The sequence below is a fragment of the Scyliorhinus torazame genome, chromosome 1, assembly GCF_047496885.1.
Source record: "Scyliorhinus torazame isolate Kashiwa2021f chromosome 1, sScyTor2.1, whole genome shotgun sequence".
Taxonomy (NCBI): domain Eukaryota; kingdom Metazoa; phylum Chordata; class Chondrichthyes; order Carcharhiniformes; family Scyliorhinidae; genus Scyliorhinus; species Scyliorhinus torazame.
Window position 1 is genome coordinate 377138308 of NC_092707.1, and position 20494 is coordinate 377158801.

Genomic DNA, 20494 nt, shown 5'->3' on the forward strand with positions numbered 1-20494 from the left:
CCATACAGGTATTGCGTCAATGGAAACGCCCCCCCCCCCCCTTCCCTTTTGTTTTGAAAGTTTCTACATTTTGTTGAAATTGCTCACAGCTACACTTTAAAATCTAACACATCCTCCCTCTCTTCAGTTCTAACGAAGAGCCAAAATGGCTCAAAATGTTAACTCTGCTTTCTCTCCTTACAGATGCTGCCAGACCTGCTACGTTTTTTCTGCATTCTCTGTTCTTATCTGATGGGTCAGTGTCAGTTTGGATAAAAACTGGCTGAAGGGCTGTGGTAATTAGTTTTGATCAGACAGGTGGTTGGAAGACAATGGATCAATGCTGGAAATATCACATTTTGGATATATAAACTTGGAAAAGTGGGATACATTGTAAAATTTTAAAATTTGCCCATGATACCAAAATTGAAGGTGTGGCAAACAGTGAGGATGATACCAATTGATTGTGAATGGGCAGGTGAATATTTTAAAAAGAAACAAATTAACGAAGTGAGGGTTGATGCTATTGAAAGTGGGTCTGGAGAATTGATAATGAAAAACAAAGAGATGGCAGATGAATTAAATGGATATATTGCATCAGTCTTCCCCATAAAGAATACAAATAAGATCCCAGAAGCAGCTCTAAATCAGGAAATGAAAGGGGGGGGGACTCCGGAAAATTAGAATCATCAGAGAAGTGCTAGTGGGTAAATTGCTGGAGCTGCAGGCTGACAGTTGCTTGGGTCCTGATGGACTTCACACTAAGGTCTTAAAAGAAGTGGAGAGGGAAATAGTCGATGCATTGGTTTTGATTTTCCAAAACTTTCTCGATTCAGAGATGTTCCCATTCGGTTAGAAGATAGCAAATGTAACTCCATTATTCAAAAAGGAAAAGGGAGGGAAACAGGAAGTGATAGCTTAACACCTGTCATAGGGAAAATATTAGAAGCTATTATTAAAGAAGTATTAGTAAAGAAGATAAATTAAAGGTAATCAGGCAGAGTCATCATGGTTTGTGAAAGGGAAATCATGTTTAAACAACTTGTCGGTGTTCATTGAGGAAGTAATGTGCTATGGCTACATGGGAACCGGTGGATGTACTGTACTTTGATATCCAGAAATCATTTGATGAGTGCCACATCAAACGTTCATGGTATGGGGGGTGACAAATTGGCATGGATAGATGATTGGCTGGCTAACAGGAAGCAGAGAGTAGGCATGAATGGGTATTTTCCAGGTTGGCAAGATGTAACAAGTGTTAGAACATAGAACGATACAGTGCAGTACAGGCCCTTCGGCCCACGATGTTGCACCGTACATGGGAAGTCAAAAAACAAAAGCCATCTAACCTACACTATGCCATTATCATCCATATGCTTATCCAATAAACTTTTAAATGCCCTCAATGTTGGCGAGTTCACTACTGTTGCAGGTAGGGCATTCCACGGCCTCACCACTCTTTGCGTAAAGAACCTACCTCTGACCTCTGTCCTATATCTATTACCCCTCAGTTTAAAGCTATGTCCCCTCGTGCTAGCCATTTCCATCCGCGGGAGAAGGCTCTCACTGTCCACCCTATCTAACCCCCTGATCATTTTGTATGCCTCTATTAAGTCTCCTCTTAACCTTCTTCTCTCTAACGAAAACAACCTCAAGTCCATCAGCCTTTCCTCATAAGATTTTCCCTCCATACCAGGCAACATCCTGGTAAATCTCCTCTGCACCCGCTCCAAAGCTTCCACGTCCTTCCTATAATGCGGTGACCAGAACTGTACGCAATACTCCAAATGCGGCCGTACCAGAGTTTTGTACAGCTGCAACATGACCTCATGACTCCGGAACTCAATCCCTCTACCAATAAAGGCCAACACTCCATAGGCCTTCTTCACAACTCTATCAACCTGGGTGGCAACTTTCAGGGATCTATGGACATGGACACCTAGATCCCTCTGCTGATCCACACTTCCAAGAACTTTTCCATTAGCCAAATATTCCGCATTCCTGTTATTCCTTCCAAAGTGAATCACCTCACACTTCTCTACATTAAACTCCATTTGCCACCTCTCAGCCCAGCTCTGCAGCTTATCTATGTCCCTCTGTAACCTGCTACATCCTTCCACACTGTCGACAACACCACCGACTTTAGTGTCGTCTGCAAATTTACTCACCCACCCTCGAGGGTTGTAATCTCGGGATTACTCCCTGTGCCACGTGCCAGTGAGGCTAGAAATAGGAAGATAGAGCAGCTAAACACGTGGCTAAACAGCTGGTGTAGGAGGGAGGGTTTCCATTATCTGGACCACTGGGAGCTCTTCCAGGGCAGGTGTGACCTGTATAAGAAGGACGGGTTGCATCTAAACCGGAGAGGCATAAATATCCTGGCCGCGAGGTTTGCTAGTGTCACACGGGAGGGTTTAAACTAGTATGGCAGGGGGGTGGGCACGGGAGCAATAGGTCAGAAGGTGAGCGCATTGAGGGAGAACTAGGGAATAGGGACAGTGTGGCTCTGAGGCAGAGCAGACAGGGAGAAGTTGCTAAACACAGCGGGTCTGGTGGCCTGAAGTGCATATGTTTTAATGCAAGGAGTATTACGGGTAAGGCAGATGAACTTAGAGCTTGGATTAGTACTTGGAACTATGATGTTGTTGCGATTACAGACACCTGGTTGAGGGAAGGGCAGGATTGTCAGCTAAACGTTCCAGGATTTAGATGTTTCAGGCGGGATAGAGGGGGAAGTAAAAGGGAGGCGGAGTTGCGCTACTTGTTCGGGAGAATATCACAGCTGTACTGCGAGAGGACACCTCAGAGGGCAGTGAGGCTATATGGGTAGAGATCAGGAATAAGAAGGGTGCAGTCACAATGTTGGGGGAATACTACAGGCCTCCCAACAGCCAGCGGGAGATAGAGGAGCAGATAGGTAGACAGATTTTGGAAAAGAGTAAAAACAACAGGGTTGTGGTGATGGGAGACTTCAACTTCCCCAATATTGACTGGGACTCACTTAGTGCCAGGGGCTTAGACGGGGCGGGGTTTGTAAGGAGCATCCAGGAGGGCTTCTTAAAACAATATGTAGACAGTCCAACTTGGGAAGGGGCGGTACTGGACCTGGTATTGGGGAATGAGCCCGGCCAGGTGGTAGATGTTTCAGTAGGGGAGCATTTCGGTAACAGTGACCACAATTCAGTAAGTTTTAAAGTGCTGGTGGACAAGGATAAGAGTGGTCCAAGGATGAATGTGCTAAATTGGGGGAAGGCTAATTATAACAATATTAGGCGGGAACTGAAGAACATAGATTGGGGGCGGATGTTTGAGGGCAAATCAACATCTGACATGTGGGAGGCTTTCAAGTGGCAGTTGAAAGGAATACAGGACCGGCATGTTCCTGTGAGGAAGAAGGATAAATACGGCAATTTTCGAGAACCTTGGATGACGAGTGATATTGTAGGCCTCGTCAAAAAGAAAAAGGAGGCATTTGTCAGGGCTAAAAGGCTGGGAACAGACGAAGCCTGCGTGGAATATAAGGAAAGTAGGAAGGAACTTAAGCAAGGAGTCAGGAGGGCTAGAAGGGGTCACGAAAAGTCATTGGCAAATAGGGTTAAGGAAAATCCCAAGGCTTTTTACACGTACATAAAAAGCAAGAGGGTAGCCAGGGAAAGGGTTGGCCCACTGAAGGATAGGCAAGGGAATCTATATGTGGAGCCAGAGGAAATGGGCGAGGTACTAAATGAATACTTTGCATCAGTATTCACCAAAGAGAAGGAATTGGTAGATGTTGAGTCTGGAGAAGGGGGTGTCGATAGCCTGGGTCACATTGTGATCCAAAAAGACGAGGTGTTGGGTGTCTTAAAAAATATTAAGGTAGATAAGTCCCCAGGGCCTGATGGGATCTACCCCAGAATACTGAAGGAGGCTGGAGAGGAAATTGCTGAGGCCTTGACAGAAATCTTTGGATCCTCTCTGTCTTCAGGGGATGTCCCGGAGGACTGGAGAATAGCCAATGTTGTTCCTCTGTTTAAGAAGAGTAGCAAGGATAATCCCGGGAACTACAGGCCGGTGAGCCTTACTTCAGTGGTAGGGAAATTACTGGAGAGAATTCTTCGAGACAGGATCTACTCCCATTTGGAAGCAAATGGACGTATTAGTGAGAGGCAGCACGGTTTTGTGAAGGGGAGGTCGTGTCTCACTAATTTGATCGAGTTTTTCGAGGAGGTCACTAAGATTATTGATGCAGGTAGGGCAGTGGATGTTGTCTATATGGACTTCAGTAAGGCCTTTGACAAGGTCCCTCATGGTAGACTAGTACAAAAGGTGAAGTCACACGGGATCAGGGGTGAGCTGGCAAGGTGGATACAGAACTGGCTAGGCCATAGAAGGCAGAGAGTAGCAATGGAGGGATGCTTTTCTAATTGGAGGGCTGTGACCAGTGGTGTTCCACAGGGATCAGTGCTGGGACCTTTGCTCTTTGTAGTATATATAAATGATTTGGAGGAAAATGTAACTGGTCTGATTAGTAAGTTTGCAGACGACACAAAGGTTGGTGGAATTGCGGATAGCGATGAGGACTGTCGGAGGATACAGCAGGATTTAGATTGTCTGGAGACTTGGACGGAGAGATGGCAGATGGAGTTTAATCCGGACAAATGTGAGGTAATGCATTTTGGAAGGTCTAATGCAGGTAGGGACTATACAGTGAATGGTAGAACCCTCAAGAGTATTGAAAGTCAAAGAGATCTAGGAGTACAGGTCCACAGGTCATTGAAAGGGGCAACACAGGTGGAGAAGGTAGTCAAGAAGGCATACGGCATGCTTGCCTTCATTGGCCGGTGCATTGAGTATAAGAATTGGCAAGTCATGTTGCAGCTGTATAGAACCTTAGTTAGGCCACACTTGGAGTATAGTGTTCAATTCTGGTCGCCACACTACCAGAAGGATGTGGAGGCTTTAGAGAGGGTGCAGAAGAGATTTACCAGAATGTTGCCTGGTATGGAGGGCATTAGCTATGAGGAGCGGTTGAATAAACTCGGTTTGTTCTCACTGGAACGAAGGAGGTTGAGGGGAGACCTGATAGAGGTATACAAAATTATGAGGGGCATAGACAGAGTGGATAGTCAGAGGCTTTTCCCCAGGGTAGAGGGGTCAATTACTAGGGGGTATAGGTTTAAGGTGAGAGGGGGAAGGTTTAGAGTAGATGTACGAGGCAAGTTTTTTACGCAGAGGGTAGTGGGTGCCTGGAACTCGCTACCGGAGGAGGTGGTGGAAGCAGGGACGATAGGGACATTTAAGGCGCATCTTGACAAATACATGAATAGGATGGGAATAGAAGGATACGGACCCAGGAAGTGTAGAAGATTGTAGTTTAGTCGGGCAGCATGGTCGGCACGGGCTTGGAGGGCCGAAGGGCCTGTTCCTGTGCTGTACATTTCTTTGTTCTTTGTTCTTCTGCGCCCTCCTCAGGGTCATTGATAAAAATGACAAACAGCAACGGCCCCAGAACAGATCCTTGTGGTACGCCACTTGTAACTGAACTCCATTCTGAACATTTCCCATCAACCACCACCCTCTGTCTTCTTTCAGCTAGCCAATTTCTGATCCACATCTCTAAATCACCCTCAATCCCCAGCCTCCGTATTTTCTGCAATAGCCTACCGTGGGGAACCTTATCAAACGCTTTACTGAAATCCATATACACCACATCAACTGCTCTACCCTCGTCTACCTGTTCAGTCACCTTCTCAAAGAACTCGATAAGGTTTGTGAGGCATGACCTACCCTTCACAAAGCCATGCTGACTATCCCTAATCATATTATTCCTATCTAGATGATTATAAATCTTGTCTCTTATAATCCCCTCCAAGACATTACCCACAACAGACGTGAGGCTCACCGGTCTATAGTTGCCGGGGTTGTCTCTCCTCCCCTTCTTGAACAAAGGGACCACATTTGCTATCCTCCAGTCCTCTGGCACTATTCCTGTAGCCAATGATGACATAAAAATCAAAGCCAAAGGCCCAGCAATCTCTTCCCTGGCTTCCCAGAGAATCCTAGGATAAATCCCATCAGGCCCCGGGGACTTATCTATTTTCAGCCTGTCCGGAATTGCCAACACCTCTTCCCTACGTACCTCAATGCCAAATACTACTCAATGCCCTACGATCCTACCTGCCAAATACTTCTCATGTCCCCTCCTTGCTCGTCTTAGCTCTCTCTTTAGATCCTTCCTCGCTACCTTGTAACTATCAAGCGCCCCAACTGAAACTTCACTCCTCATCTTCACATAGGCCTCCTTCTTCCTCTTAACAAGAGATTCCACTTCTTTGGTAAACCATGGTTCCCTCGCTCGACGCCTTCCTCCCTGCCTGACCGGTACGTACTTATCAAGAACACGCAGTAGCTGTTCCTTAAACAAGCTCCACATATCCAGTGTGCCCAACACTTTCAGCTTACTTCTCCAACCTATCCCCCCCAAGTCATGTCTAATGGCATCATAATTGCCCTTCCCCCAGTAAAAACTCTTGCCCTGCAGGGTATACTTATCCCTTTCCATCACTAACGTAAACGTCACCGAATTGTGGTCACTGTCCCCAAAGTGCTCACTTACCTCCAAATCTAACACCTGGCCTGGTTCATTACCCAGAACCAAATCCAATGTGGCCTCTCCTCTTGTTGGCCTGTCAACATATTGTGTCAGGAAACCCTCCTGCACACATTGTACAAAAAACGACCCATCTAATGTCCTCGAACTATATACTTTCCAGTCAATATTTGGAAAGTTAAAGTCTCCCATAATAACTACCCTGTTACTTTTGCTCTTATCCAAAATCATCTTCACCATCCTTTCCTCTACATCCCTAGAACTATTTGGAGGCCTATAGAAAACTCCCAACAGGGTGACCTCACCTTTCCTGTTTCTAACCTCAGCCCATACTACCTCGGAAGAAGAGTCCCCATCTAGCATCCTCTCCGCCACCGTAATACTGTTTTTGACTAGCAGCGCCACACCTCCCCCTCTTTTGCCTCCTTCTCTGAGCTTACTAAAACACCTAAACCCCGGAACCTGCAACAACCATTCCTGTCCCTGCTCTATCCATGTCTCCGAAATGGCCACAACTTCGAAGTCCCAGGTACCAACCCATGCTGCAAGTTCCCCTACCTTATTTTGTATACTCCTGGCATTGAAGTAGACACACTTCAAACCACCTACCTGAACACTGGCCCCCTCCTGCGAAGTCAATTCTGTGCTCCTGACCTCTATACTCTCAATCTCTCGTACCCTAAAACTACAATCCAGGTTCCCATGCCCCTGCTGTATTAGTTTAACCCCCCCCCCCCCAAAGAGCACTAACAAATCTCCCCCCCAGGATATTTGTGCCCCTCAGGTTCAGATGTAGACCATCCCTGTAGCCACGTGTTTAATTGCTCTCTCTCCCTATTCCTCATCTCGTTATCACGTGGCACGGGCAACAACCCAGAGATAACAACTCTGTTTGTTCTCGTTCTGAGCTTCCATCCTAGCTCCCTGAAAGCCGGCCTGACATCCTTGTCCCCTTTCCTGCCTATGTCGTTAGTGCCAATGTGGACCACGACTTGGGGCTGCTCCCCCTCCCCCTTAAGGACCCGGAAAACACGATCCGAGACATCACGTACCCTTGCACCTGGGAGGCAACATACCAAACGTGAGTCTCTCTCGCTCCCACAAAATCTCCTATCTGTTGTGCCATAGGAATTGGTGCTGGGAATTCCACAGTTTATATAAATGATTTAAATGCAGGGATGGATGGGATGGTTGCCAAATTTTGTGACCTGCAAAGATAAGTAGGAAAGTAAGTTGTGAGGAGCACATAAGGAGGCTACAAAAAGATACAGGGTGTGGTCTACCAGCCGAACAGGAGAGGCCCCCACCGGGATTCCCAATGGACGTTACACCTTGCATGATCTAACCAGCTCTCATGATATGGGCGGGAACCAGTCTCACCTGACTACGTTGAGTGTAAGAACCTGTGTAGCAATGCTGCCGCCTGATCTAACGGCTACATGCGTCTATTGACCTCGCTGAGGAGACTCCAGCTGGGCACCATTCAGTACTGGTCCCCACAAATGGGGACCAGGCAAAACGGTACGTTTGGGGGTGGGGAGGATCTGCTCGCAGATGGTCGGAGGCCCCGGGTGGTCGCCCTCTAGGCAGCATGGCACCTTGGCCTTGCTGGTTCCAGCTTGCACCCTGACAGGGCCACTGCCAAGCTGCTAGGCTGGCATTTTGCCCCCGCACCGGGGCTTGGACGTAAGAATGCCTTGCCCGTGTGAAGAGGGGTGGGGGTGGTGCGAGGACCCCCCCCCCCCCCCAAAAAAAAAATAGGTGAGTTGGTGCGTTGGGGATCGAGAGATCGGGGCACCATTTAAAAATGGCATTCTAATCTCATCCTACATGGATGTGTCGTTAGATAGCGGCGTCATTCCCGACCAGAACTGACCTTATTTTAAGTTAGATCGTGCTCATAATTTGGTTAGGTGGGTGGCCAAGGATCTGGCAAATAAGAGTATAAAAAATACTGTGGAAAAATTTGAAATTGCCCATTTTGGCAGGAAGATTAAAAAGCAGCATATTATTTAAATAGTGAGAGATTGCGGAGTTCTGAGATGCAGAGGGATCTGGTGTCTTAGTGCGTACATTGGAAAAGGCTAATATGCAAGTACAGCAAGTAATTAGGAAAGCGAATAGAAGATTCTCATTTATTGAGTGGGGAATTGAATACAAAAGTAGAGAGATAATGCTGTACTGTGTACTTTATTTAAAGAAGGATATAAAAACGTTGGGAGCAGTTCAGAGAAGGTTGACCAGACTAATATCGGGCATGGGCAGATTGTTTTATGAAGAAAGGTTGGACAGGCTAGGTTTGTATCCGCTGGAGTTTAGAAGAGTAAGAGGCGACTTGATTGGAACATACAAGACAGGCGCCAGTTCGTAATGCAGAGCGGCCAGCAGTACGGATTCAATTCCCGTACCGGCTGAGGTCATTCATGAAGGCCCGCCTTCTCAACTTTGCCTCTCGTCTGAGGTGCGGTGATCCTCAGGTTAAATCACTACCAGTGAGCTCACCCACTCAAAAGGAGGAAAGCAGCCTATGGTCATCTGGGACTATGGCGACTTTACCTTTATCTTTACAAGATCCTGAGGAGTCTTGACAGAATGGATTTGGAGAGGGTATTTCTTGTGTGAGAATCTAGAACTAGGGGTCACTGTTTAAAAATATGGGTCACCCATTTCAAACAGTGATGAGGCGGACGTTTTTCTCTGAGGGTCGTTAGTCTTTGGAACTCTCTTCTGAGAAGAAGGTGGAAGCGGGCTCTTTGAATATTTTTAAGACAGAGATGCATAGATTCTTGGTAAGCAATGGGGTGAAAGGTTATTTGGGGTAGGCAGGATGAAGATTTGACATTAGTATCAGACCAGCCATGATCTTATTAAATGGCGGAGCAGGCTTGAGGCACCGAATGGCTCACTCTTGGTCCTTGATGGTATGTATGTATGTAAGTGGAAGATGAAATTTGATACATTTTGGCAAAAAGGATGGGAAAGGCAATATAAGACAGTTCAAAACATGTGCAAGAACAGAGGGACTTGGGAATTCATGTGCATAGATCTTTGTAGGTGGCAGGACATATTGAAAGAGTAGATATTGAAGAATATGGGATCCTGCTCATCATAAATAGACCATGCAGACGCTGCGACAACGGATGAACGGACATTGCGCGACAATCACCAGGCAGGAATGTTCCCTTCCAGTCAGGGAACACTTCAGCGGTCAAGGGCATTCAGTCTCTGGTCTTCGGGTAAGCGTTCTCCAAGGCAGCCTTCAGGACGCGCGACAACGCAGAATCGCCGAGCAGAAACTTATAGCCAAGTTCCGCACACATGAGTACAGCCTCAATCGGGACCTTGGATTCATGTCTCATTACATTCACCCCCCCACCATCTGGCCTGGGCTTGCGAGATCCTACCAACTGTCCCGGCTTGAGACAATTCACACCTCTTTAACCTGTGATTACCCCTCTCTCTGGATCTGTAAAGACTTAATTACTTGCAAAGGCTCGCATTCAAAGTATCGTCTTGCATCTTTGACCTTGTCTATATATATGTTCCTGGAACCTACCGCTTCATTCACCTGAGGAAGGAGCAGTGCTCCGAAAGCTAGTGATTCGAAACAAACCTGTTGGACTTTAACCTGGTGTTGTAAGACTTCTTACTGTTCATAAATAGAGTTATTGAGTGCAAAAACAGGCAAGTTGTTAGGTTCTGGTTAGGCCACAACTAGAGTATTGCGTCCAATTTTCGGAAGAATGTAAGGATTCCTGAGATGGTGCAGAGACGATCTATTAGAATAGTTCCAGGGATGAGGGAGTTTAGCTACAAGGTTGAGTTGGAGAACCTGGGCTTGTTCAAGATATTGAGATGAAATCTGATAACGGTGTACAAGATTATGGCTAGTTTAGTTAAAGTAGACAAAGAAAAGCTGTTCCCATTAGCTGAGATTTCAAAGACGACTTCCGGTTGCGGCTATGCGGAGCTAAGCCGCACGATTCGGCAGCTCCCGCTATCACGGACTTTCGGGCTCTTTAGAGGAGCCGCAACGGGAATTTTTTTGACGACGATCCGTGGGGAAGGGAAGAGCAAGGTCCCCCTTCACCTTTTATGGACCGGACCAGAAGGGAAACGGCCAAAAAAACGGCATTGGAGCAGCGGGAGAAGCGAGGGGAAAAAAGCAAAATGGCGGCGGCTGGGGACAAAGCTGAATGCGGGCCGGAGCTGCAGTAGTTCATCAAGCGCTGCTTCGAGGAGCTGCGGAAGGAGATGATGGCGCCTATGTTGTCGGCGATTGAAGGACTAGGGATGACCCAGAAGGCCCACGAGGTAAAGATCCAGAAGGTGCAGAAAAAAGTAAGTGAGAATGAGGACGAGATCTTAGGCCTGTCGGTGAGAGTGGAGGAGCACGAGGCGCTGCACAAGAGGCGGGCGGGAAGATTCGAAGACCTGGAGAACAGGTCGAGGAGAAAGAACTTGCAGATCCTGGGTCTCCCTGAAGGAGTGGAGGGGGCCGATGCCGGGGCAGATGCGAGCACGATGCTCGAGGCGATGATGGGCGCGGAGACACCTTCGAGGCCTCTGGAGCTGGATGGGGCACACCGGGTGCTGGTGAGGAGGCCCAAGGCTAACGAGCCGCCAAGGGCGATTGTGGTGAGGTTTCACGGACAGAGAGAGGGTCTTGAAATGGGCCAAGAAGGAACGGAGCAGCAGATGGGACAATTCGGAGATCCGAATATACCCGGACTGGAGCACGGAGGTTGCAAAGAGGAGAGCGGGTTTCAACCGGGCCAAGGCGGTGTTGCACCAGAAAGGAGTGAGATTTGGAATGCTGCAGCCAGCGCGATTGTGGGTCACATACAAGGATCAGCACCATTATTTCGAAATGCCTGAAGAGGCGTGGACCTTTATTCAAACCGAAAAGTTGGACTCAAACTGAGGGTTTGTGAGGGTGGGGGGATGTTTGATGGTTGTTGTATATAGGGTGTTAAGCACGCGCAGGAAATGTTACATGGGCTGGGGGAGAGAGGGGGATGGCGATGGGGGAAAAGAGACAAGGCCGCGACAGGAGCTGCGCCAGAGGGGGCGGGTTAGGCTTTGGAAAGCGCGGGTTTTTTTCCCACCCTAGGGAAGAAAGGCGGGAGGGGGAATGGAGGAATGCACACTGATTGGGAGATTCCCACACGGGGAGGTCAGTGGGAAGGCGGGGGAAGCCTGGGTCAGCGGGTGTCAGCTGACTTACGGGAGTGATATGGGGGGGGAGCAAAAAAGCTAGACACGGGCCTAGCGGAGGGGGGGGGGGGGTTGCTGCTGCACTGGCCGAAGGGAATGGGACACAGAAGAAGTGGTCGGGGCGGGGGTAAGGGTGGCGCGGACATGGGACTTGCCTAGAAAAGGAGATGGCTAGTCGGGGGGGGGGGGGGGGGGGGGGGGGGGGGGGGGGGCAATCCGGCTGATAACGTGGAATGTGAGGGGCCTGAATGGGCCGGTAAAGAGGGCCCGAGTGTTTGCGCACTTAAAGGGACTGAAGGCAGACGTGGTCATGCTCCAAGAGACACATTTGAAGGTGGCGGATCAGGTCAGGTTAAGAAAGGGGTGGGTAGGACAGGTATTCCATTCGGGGCTAGACCCGAAGAATAGAGGGGTGGCAATATTGGTGGGGAAGCGGGTGTTGTTTGAGGCCAAGAATATCGTAGTGGACAACGGAGGGCGATATGTGATGGTGAGCGATAAGTTGCAGGGGACGTGGGTGGTATTGGTAAATGTATACGCCCTGAACTGGGATGATGCCGGATTCATGAAGCGCATGTTGGGGCGCATTCCGGACCTGGAGGTAGGAGGCCTGATAATCGGTGGGGATTTCAATACGGTGTTGGACCCAGCACTGGACCGCTCCAGATCGAGGACTGGAAAGAGGCCGACGGCGGCCAAGGTGATTAGGGGGTTTATGGATTAGATGGGGGGAGTGGACCCGTGGAGGTTTGCCAGGCCGCAGGCCAAGGAATTTTCTTTTTTCTCCCACGTGCACGAAGCCTACTCCCGGATAGATTTTTTTGTTCTGGGCAGGGCGCTGATCCCGAAAGTGCAGGGAACGGAGTATTCGGCCATAGCCGTTTCAGATCACGCCCCGCACTGGTAGAACTGGAGTTGGGAGAGGAGAGGGACCAACGCCCGCTGTGGTGGTTGGATGTGGGACTGCTGGCCGATGAGGTGGTGTGTGGGAGGGTGAGGGGGTGCATCGAAAGGTGCTTGGAGGTCAACGACAACGGGGAGGTGCGGGTAGGGGTGGTATGGGAGGCGCTGAAGGCGGTGATCAGGGGAGAGCTAATCTCCATTAGGGCTCATAGGGAGAAGATAGAGGGCATGGAAAGGGAGACGTTATTGGGAGAGATTTTAAGAGTGGACAGGAGATACGCAGAGGCCCCTGAGGAGGGATTACTTGGGGAAAGGCGACGTCTCCAGACAGAGTTTGATCTGTTGACCACAGGGAAGGCAGAGGCACAGTGGAGGAAGTTGCAGGGGGCGACCTACGAGTATGGGGAGAAGGCGAGTCGGATGCTGGCACGCCAGCTCCGTAAGAGGATGGCAGCGAGGGAAATAGGGGGAGTCAAGGATGGAAGGGGAGCCACAGTGCTGAGTGCGACGAAAATAAATGAGGCATTCAAGGCCTTCTATGAGGAGCTGTACAGATCCCAGCCCCAAGCGGGGGAAGAGGGGATGAGACGATTCCCAGACCAATTGAGATTCCCGAGGGTGGAGGAGCAAGAGGTGGCTGGTTTGGGGGCACCAATTGGGTTGGGGGAGCTGAGCAAGGGTTTGGGGAGTATGCAGGCAGGGAAGGCCCCGGGACCGGATGGGTTCCCAGTGGAGTTTTACAGGAAGTACGTAGACCTGTTGGCCCCGCTACTAGTGAGGACCTTTAATGAGGCAAGGGAGGAAGGGACCCTGCCCCCGACAATGTCGGAGGCGACGATTTCTTTGATCCTAAAGCGGGACAAGGACCCACTGCAATGTGGATCGTACAGACCGATCTCGCTCCTCAACGTGGATGCTAAGGTGCTGGCAAAAGTGCTGGCTACGAGAATTAACGACTGTGTCCCGGGGGTGATCCACGAGGACCAGACTTGATTTGTAAAGGGCAGGCAACTAAACACCAACTTAAACGTGATAATGATGCCATCGGTGGAGGGAGAGGCGGAGATAGTGGCAGCTATGGACGCGGAGAAGGCCTTTGACCGAGTAGAGTGGGAGTACCTCTGGGAAATGCTGCGTAGGTTTGGGTTCGAGGGAGGGTTTATTAGTTGGGTTAAGCTCCTTTTCAGAGCCCCGGTGGCGAGTGTGGTGACGAATCGGCGGAGGTCGGAGTATTTTCGGCTGTACCGTGGGACGAGGCAGGGGTGCCCCCTGTCCCCCCTGTTGTTTGCATTGGCGATTGAACCCTTGGCCATATCATTGAGGGAGTCTAGGAAATGGAGGGGGGTGGTCCGAGGGGGAGAAGAGCATCGAGTGTCGCTTTATGCGGATGACCTGTTGCTGTATGTGGCGGATCCAGTGGAGGGGATGGTGGAGGTCATGCAGACTTTCAGGGAGTTTGGGGATTTTTCGCGCTATAAGCTCAATGTAGGGAAGAGTGAGTTTTTTGTAGTACAGGCAGGGGACCAAGAAAGGGGGATAGGCGAGCTACCGCTGAGGAGGGCAGAGGGGAGCTTTCGGTAACTGGGGATCCAGATAGCCAGGAGTTGGGGGGCCCTACATAAACTGAATCTGACGAGGTTGGTGGAGCAGATGGAGGAGGACTTCAAAAGGTGGGACATGTTACCGCTCTCGCTGGCGGATAGAGTGCAGTTGCTCAAAATGGTGGTCCTTCCGAGGTTTCATTTTGTGCTTCAGTGCCTTCCCATCGTGATCACTAAGGCCTTTTTTAAGCGAGTAGGCAGGAGTATTATGGGGTTTGTGTGGGCGAATCGGAGCCCGAGGGTAAGGAGAGGGTTTCTGGAACGCAGTAGGGACCGAGGAGGGTTGGCGCTGCCGAACCTAGGGAGCTACTACTGGGCAGCAAATGTGGCGATGATCCGTAAGTGGGTGATGGAGGGAGAGGGGACGGCATGGAAGAGATTGGAGATGGCGTCCTGTAAAGGAACGAGCCTGGGGGCGCCGTGACGGCACTGCTGCCGCTCTCGCCGTCAAAGTACACCACAAGTCCGGTGGTGGCGGCAACGCTAAAGATTTGGGGCCAGTGGAGACGGCACAGGGGTGCAATGGGAGCTTCGGTGTGGTCCCCGATCAGGGGTAACCACCGGTTTGTCCCGGGGAGGATGGACGGGGGGTTTCAGAGCTGGCATCGGGCGGGGATTAGAAGAATGGGGGACCTGTTCATTGATGGGACGTTTGTGAGCCTAGGGGCACTGGAGGAGAAGTTTGAGATACCCCCGGGAAATGCATTTAGATACATGCAGGTGAGGGCGTTTGTGAGGCGGCAGGTGAGGGAATTCCCGTTGCTCCCAGCACAGGAAATTCAAGACTGGGTGATCTCGGGTGTATGGGTCGGGGAGGGCAAGGTGTCGGCAATATACCAGGAGATGAAAGAAGAGGGGGAAGCGTTGGAAGAGGAGCTGAAGGGTAAATGGGAGGAGGAGCTGGGGAAGGACATTGAGGAGGGGTTATGGGCTGATGTCCTAGGTAGGGTTAATTCCTTCTCCTCGTGTGCCAGGCTCAGCCTGATACAATTTAAGGTGGTTCACAGAGCGCACTTGACGGGGCGAGGTTGAGTAGGTTTTTTGGGGTAGAGGACAGATGTGGAAGGTGCTCAGGGAGTCCGGCGAACCATGTCCATATGTTTTGGTCATGCCCGGCACTGGAGGGGTTCTGGAGAGGAGTGGCGGGAACAATATCTCAGGTGGTGAAAGTCCGGGTCAAGCCAAGCCGGGGACGAGCAATATTTGGAGTAGTGGACGAGCCGGGAGTGCAGGAGGCGAAAGAGGCCGGCATTCTGGCCTTTGCTTCCCTAGTAGCCCGGCGAAGGATCTTGCTAATGTGGAAGGAGGCAAAGTCCCCCAGTGTGGAGGCCTGGATAAATGACATGACTGGGTTCATTAAGCTGGAGAGGATAAAGTTTGCCTTGAGGGTCTGCGCAGGGGTCCTACAGGCGGTGGCAACTGTTCCTAGACTATCTCGCGGAGCGTTAGAGGTAGGTTGGTCAGCAGCAGCAGCAACCCGGGGGGGTGGGGGGGTGTCCTGTGAAGGGGGGGTTTGCCTAAGGGGTGTTTGAGCAAGAGAACACATAAAGATTTGGGAAACTGGCATGTACGGGAGGGAGCCAGTGTACAAAGCTCTGTAACATATCGTTTTACGATGTACATATCTTGCTATGTGCGTTTTCTTTCTATTTTGTTACAAGGGGGGGGTTTATTGTTTGTAAGGGTGAAAAATTGTGTTAAAAAACTTTAATGGGGGGTAAAGAGCCCCCCAACCCGGTTGGTCACGTGGAACGTGAGAGGGCTGAATGGGCCGATTGAAAGGGCGCGGGTACTCGCACACCTAAAGAAATTAAAGGCAGATGTGGTTATGTTGCAGGAGACGCACCTGAAATTGACAGATCAGGTCAGACTACGTAAAGGATGGGTGGGGCAGGTGTTTCATTCGGGTTTGGATGCGAAGAATAGGGGGGTGGCTATTTTAGTGGGGAAACGGGTACTGTTTGAGGCAAAGACCATAGTGGCGGACAGTGGGGGTAGATACGTGATGGTGAGTGGCAGACTGCAAGGGGAGGTGGTGGTTCTGGTGAAAGTGTATGCCCCGAACTGGGATGATGCAAACTTCATGAGGCGTATGTTGGAGCGTATCCCGGACCTGGAGGCGGGAAAGTTGGTAATGGGGGGAGATTTCAATACAATGCTTGATCCAGGGCTGGACCGGTCGAGGTCCAGGACCGGGAGGAGGACGGCAGCGGCCAAGGTGCTTAAGGACTTCATGGAGCAGATGGGAGGAGTAGACCCTTGGAGATTTATCAGACCTAGGAGTAAGGAGTTCTCATTCTTCTCCCATGTTCACAAGGTATATTCACGGATAGACTTTTTTGTCTTGGGAAGGGCACTGATTCCGAAGGTGACAGGGACAGAGTACACGGCCATAGTCATCTCGGACCACGCTCCACACTGGGTAGATCTGGAGGTAGGAGAGGAAAAGGAACAGCACCCACTCTGGAGAATGGATATGGGCCTGTTGGCGGATGAGGGGATATGTCTGAGGGTGAGGGGGTGTATCGAAAGGTACTTGGAATTTAATGACAATGGAGAGGTTCAGGTGGGAGTGGTCTGGGAGGCATTGAAGGCGGTGGTCAGAGGGGAACTGATATCCATAAGGGCACATAAAGGGAAGCAAGAGAGTAAAGAAAGGGAGCGATTGCTGAGAGAACTTCTGAGGGTGGACAGGCAATATGCAGAGGCACCGGAGGAGGGACTGTACAGGGAAAGACAAAGGTTACATGTGGAATTTGACCTGCTGACCACGGGTAAGGCAGAGGCACAGTGGAGGAGGGCACAGGGAGTGCAGTATGAGTATGAAGAGAAGGCGAGTCGGTTACTGGCCCAACAATTGAGGAAGAGGGGAGCGGCGAGGGAGATAGGTGGGGTGAGGGATGAGGAGGGAGAGATGGAACGGGGAGCGGAGAGAGTGAATGGGGTGTTTAAGACATTCTATGAGAGGTTGTATAAGGCTCAGCCCCCGGAAGGGAAGGAGGGAATGATGCATTTCCTGGATCAGCTGGAATTCCCGAAGGTGGAGGAGCAGGAGAGGGCGGGACTGGGAGCACAGATTGATGTGGAGGAGGTGGTAAAGGGGATTGGGAGCATGCAGGCGGGGAAGGCCCCGGGACCGGATGGGTTCCCGGTGGAATTTTATAGGAAATATATGGACCTACTGGCCCCGCTTTTGACGAGAACCTTTAATGAGGCCAGGGAAAGGGGGAAGTTGCCCCCGACTATGTCGGAGGCGACAATATCGTTACTTTTGAAGAAGGATAAAGACCCGCTGCAGTGTGGGTCCTACAGGCCCATTTCCCTTTTGAATGTAGATGCTAAGCTCCTGGCCAAGGTAATGGCGACGAGGATAGAGGATTGTGTCCCGGGGGTGGTCCATGAGGATCAAACTGGGTTCGTTAAGGGGAGACAGCTGAACACGAACATACGGAGGCTGCTAGGGGTAATGATGATGCCCCCACCAGAGGGGGAGGCGGAGATAGTGGTGGCGATGGATGCCGAGAAAGCATTTGACAGGGTCGAGTGGGACTACCTGTGGGAAGTGTTGAGGAGATTTGGTTTCGGTGAAGGGTTCATTGGATGGGTACAGCTGCTATATAGGGCCCGGTGGCAAGTGTGATCACGAACAGGCAGAGGTCTGACTACTTCCGTCTTTATAGAGGGACGAGGCAGGGGTGTCCCCTGTCTCCGTTACTGTTTGCATTGGTAATTGAGCCCCTGGCCATAGCACTGAGGGGCTCCAGGAAGTGGAGGGGAGTACCCAGGGGAGGAGAAGAATACCGGGTATCATTGTATGCAGATGATTTACTGCTGTATGTTGCGGACCCGGTGGAGGGGATGCCTGAGATAATGCAGACGCTCGAAGAGTTTGGGGAATTCTCGGGGTACAAATTGAACATGGGGAAGAGTGAGTTGTTTGTGGTACATCCGGGGGAGCAGAGCAGGGGAATAGAGGATTTACCGCTGAGGAGGGTAACAAGGGATTTCCGATACTTGGGGATCCAGATAGCCAGGAGTTGGGGAACCTTACATAGGCTTAATTTAACACGATTGGTGGAACAGATGGAGGAGGATTTTAAGAGATGGGACATGGTGCCCCTGTCACTGGTGGGGAGGGTGCAGGCGGTCAAAATGGTAGTCCTCCCGAGATTCCTTTTTGTGTTTCAGTGCCTCCCGGTGATGGTCACGAAGGCTTTTTTCAAGAAGATCGAGAGATGCGTTATGAGTTTTGTGTGGGCTGGGAAGACCCCGAGAGTGAGGAGGGGGTTCTTGCAGCGTAGCAGGGAGAGGGGGGGACTGGCACTACCGAGCTTAAGTGAGTACTATTGGGCCGCCAATATTTCAATGGTGTGTAAGTGGATGGGAGAAGGGGAGGGAGCGGCGTGGAAGAGATTGGAGATGGCGTCCTGCAAAGGAACCAGCCTACAAGCACTGGTGACGGCACTGCTGCCGTTCTCCCCGAAGAAATACACCACAAGTCCAGTGGTGGTGGCAACACTGAAAATTTGGGGGCAGTGGAGACGGCATAGGGGAATGACGGGAGCCTCGGTGCGGTCCCCGATAAGAAATAATCATAGGTTTGTCCCGGGGAGAATAGATGGGGGATTTGGAGCATGGCAGAGAGCTGGGATTGTGCAACTGAGGGATCTGTTTTTGGACGGGACGTTTGCGAGTCTGGGAGCGCTGACGGAAAAATATGGGTTGCCCCAAGGGAATGAATTTCGATACATGCAACTGAGGGCTTTTGCGAGGCAACAGGTGAGGGAATTCCTGCAGCCCCCGACGCAGGAGATTCAGGATAGAGTGATCTCAGGGACATGGGTGGGGGATGGTAGGGTGTCAGATATATACAGGGAAATCAAGAGACGAGGGGGAGAACATGGTGGATGAGCTGAAGGGAAAATGGGAGGAAGAGCTGGGGGAAGCGATTGAAGAGGGGCTGTGGGCCAATGCCCTACGTATACGTAGAGTAAACTCTTCGTCCTCGTGCGCCAGGCTTAGCCTGATACAATTTAAGGTTTTGCACAGGGCACATATGACCGGAGCAAGGCTCAGTAAATTTTTCGGGGTAGAGGATAGGCGTGGGAGATGCTCGAGAAGCCCAGCAAACCACACCCACATGTTTTGGTCATGCCCGGCACTGCAGGGGTTCAGGGTGGGGGTGGCGAAGGTGCTTTCAAAGGTGGTGGGGGTCCGGGTCGAGCCAGGCTGGGGGCTGGCTATATTCGGGGTTGCAGAAGAGCCGGGAGTGCAGGAGGCGAGAGAGGCTGATGTTTTGGCCTTTGCGTCCTAGTAGCCCGGCGAAGGATACTGCTTATGTGGAAGGAAGCCAAGCCTCCGGGCGTGGAGACCTGGATAAACGACATGGCAGGGTTTATAAAACTGGAACGGATAAAGTTTGCACTAAGGGGTTCGGCTCAGGGGTTCACCAGGCGGTGCAACCGTTCATTAACTACCTCGCAGAACGATAAAGGAAATGGGAAAGGCAGCAACAGCAACCCAGGGGGGAGGGGGGGGGAGGAGGAGGGCTCAGGTGGGTCCTCAGGGGTGTTTTTGTAAAGATATTGGTACTTGGTTATGTATATTGAATTGCTGATTTTATTATTTGGGAGAGCTATTATTTTTGTTATGGCAGTTGCCATTTAGTTTATATATTATTTATTTATTTGTTAAAATACGGTCACGGTTATTTATATTGTTTTGCTGTTGTAAAAAGGGGAAAAACCTTTGTACTGTTTTGTATGGCCAAAAAAGTTGAATAAAATATATTTATTTAAAAAAAACTTTAATAAATTTTTTTTAAAAAAACATTTCAAAGACTAAGGGACACCCACGGTTTTGGGCAAGAGATGTAGGGGACTTTGAAGAAAAACTTTATTATGCAGTGTGTGGTAATAACTTGCTGCCTATGAGTGTGGTGAAAGTAGTGATGATTAATTTGGCCTTGCCTTGATACAATATCATGATGCTATACTCCAGTGAATAAGGACCTTCAGTCTCATTCATTACTGCTGTGAGATTTCAATATCCACCAGATAACAATGGTGGACAAGGCTAATGGAGCTGTCAGTTGTGTAACTGATACTTGCAAATGTCTCTTGAGTCCTCTAGGTTGTAACTCATTGTTAGTAAGGAGATTTCAAGAAAATTAGTGCAGTTAATATCTTTTCCAAAGAAATAA

At 50.2% G+C, this 20494-nt stretch overlaps 1 protein-coding gene across 5 annotated transcripts in view; it reads left to right on the plus strand.

Moving 5' to 3' along the window:
• Positions 1-20494, plus strand: part of mocs3 (molybdenum cofactor synthesis 3) — a 194112-nt gene that overhangs the window by 117560 nt on the left and 56058 nt on the right. The gene's annotated exons all lie outside the window — the stretch shown is intronic.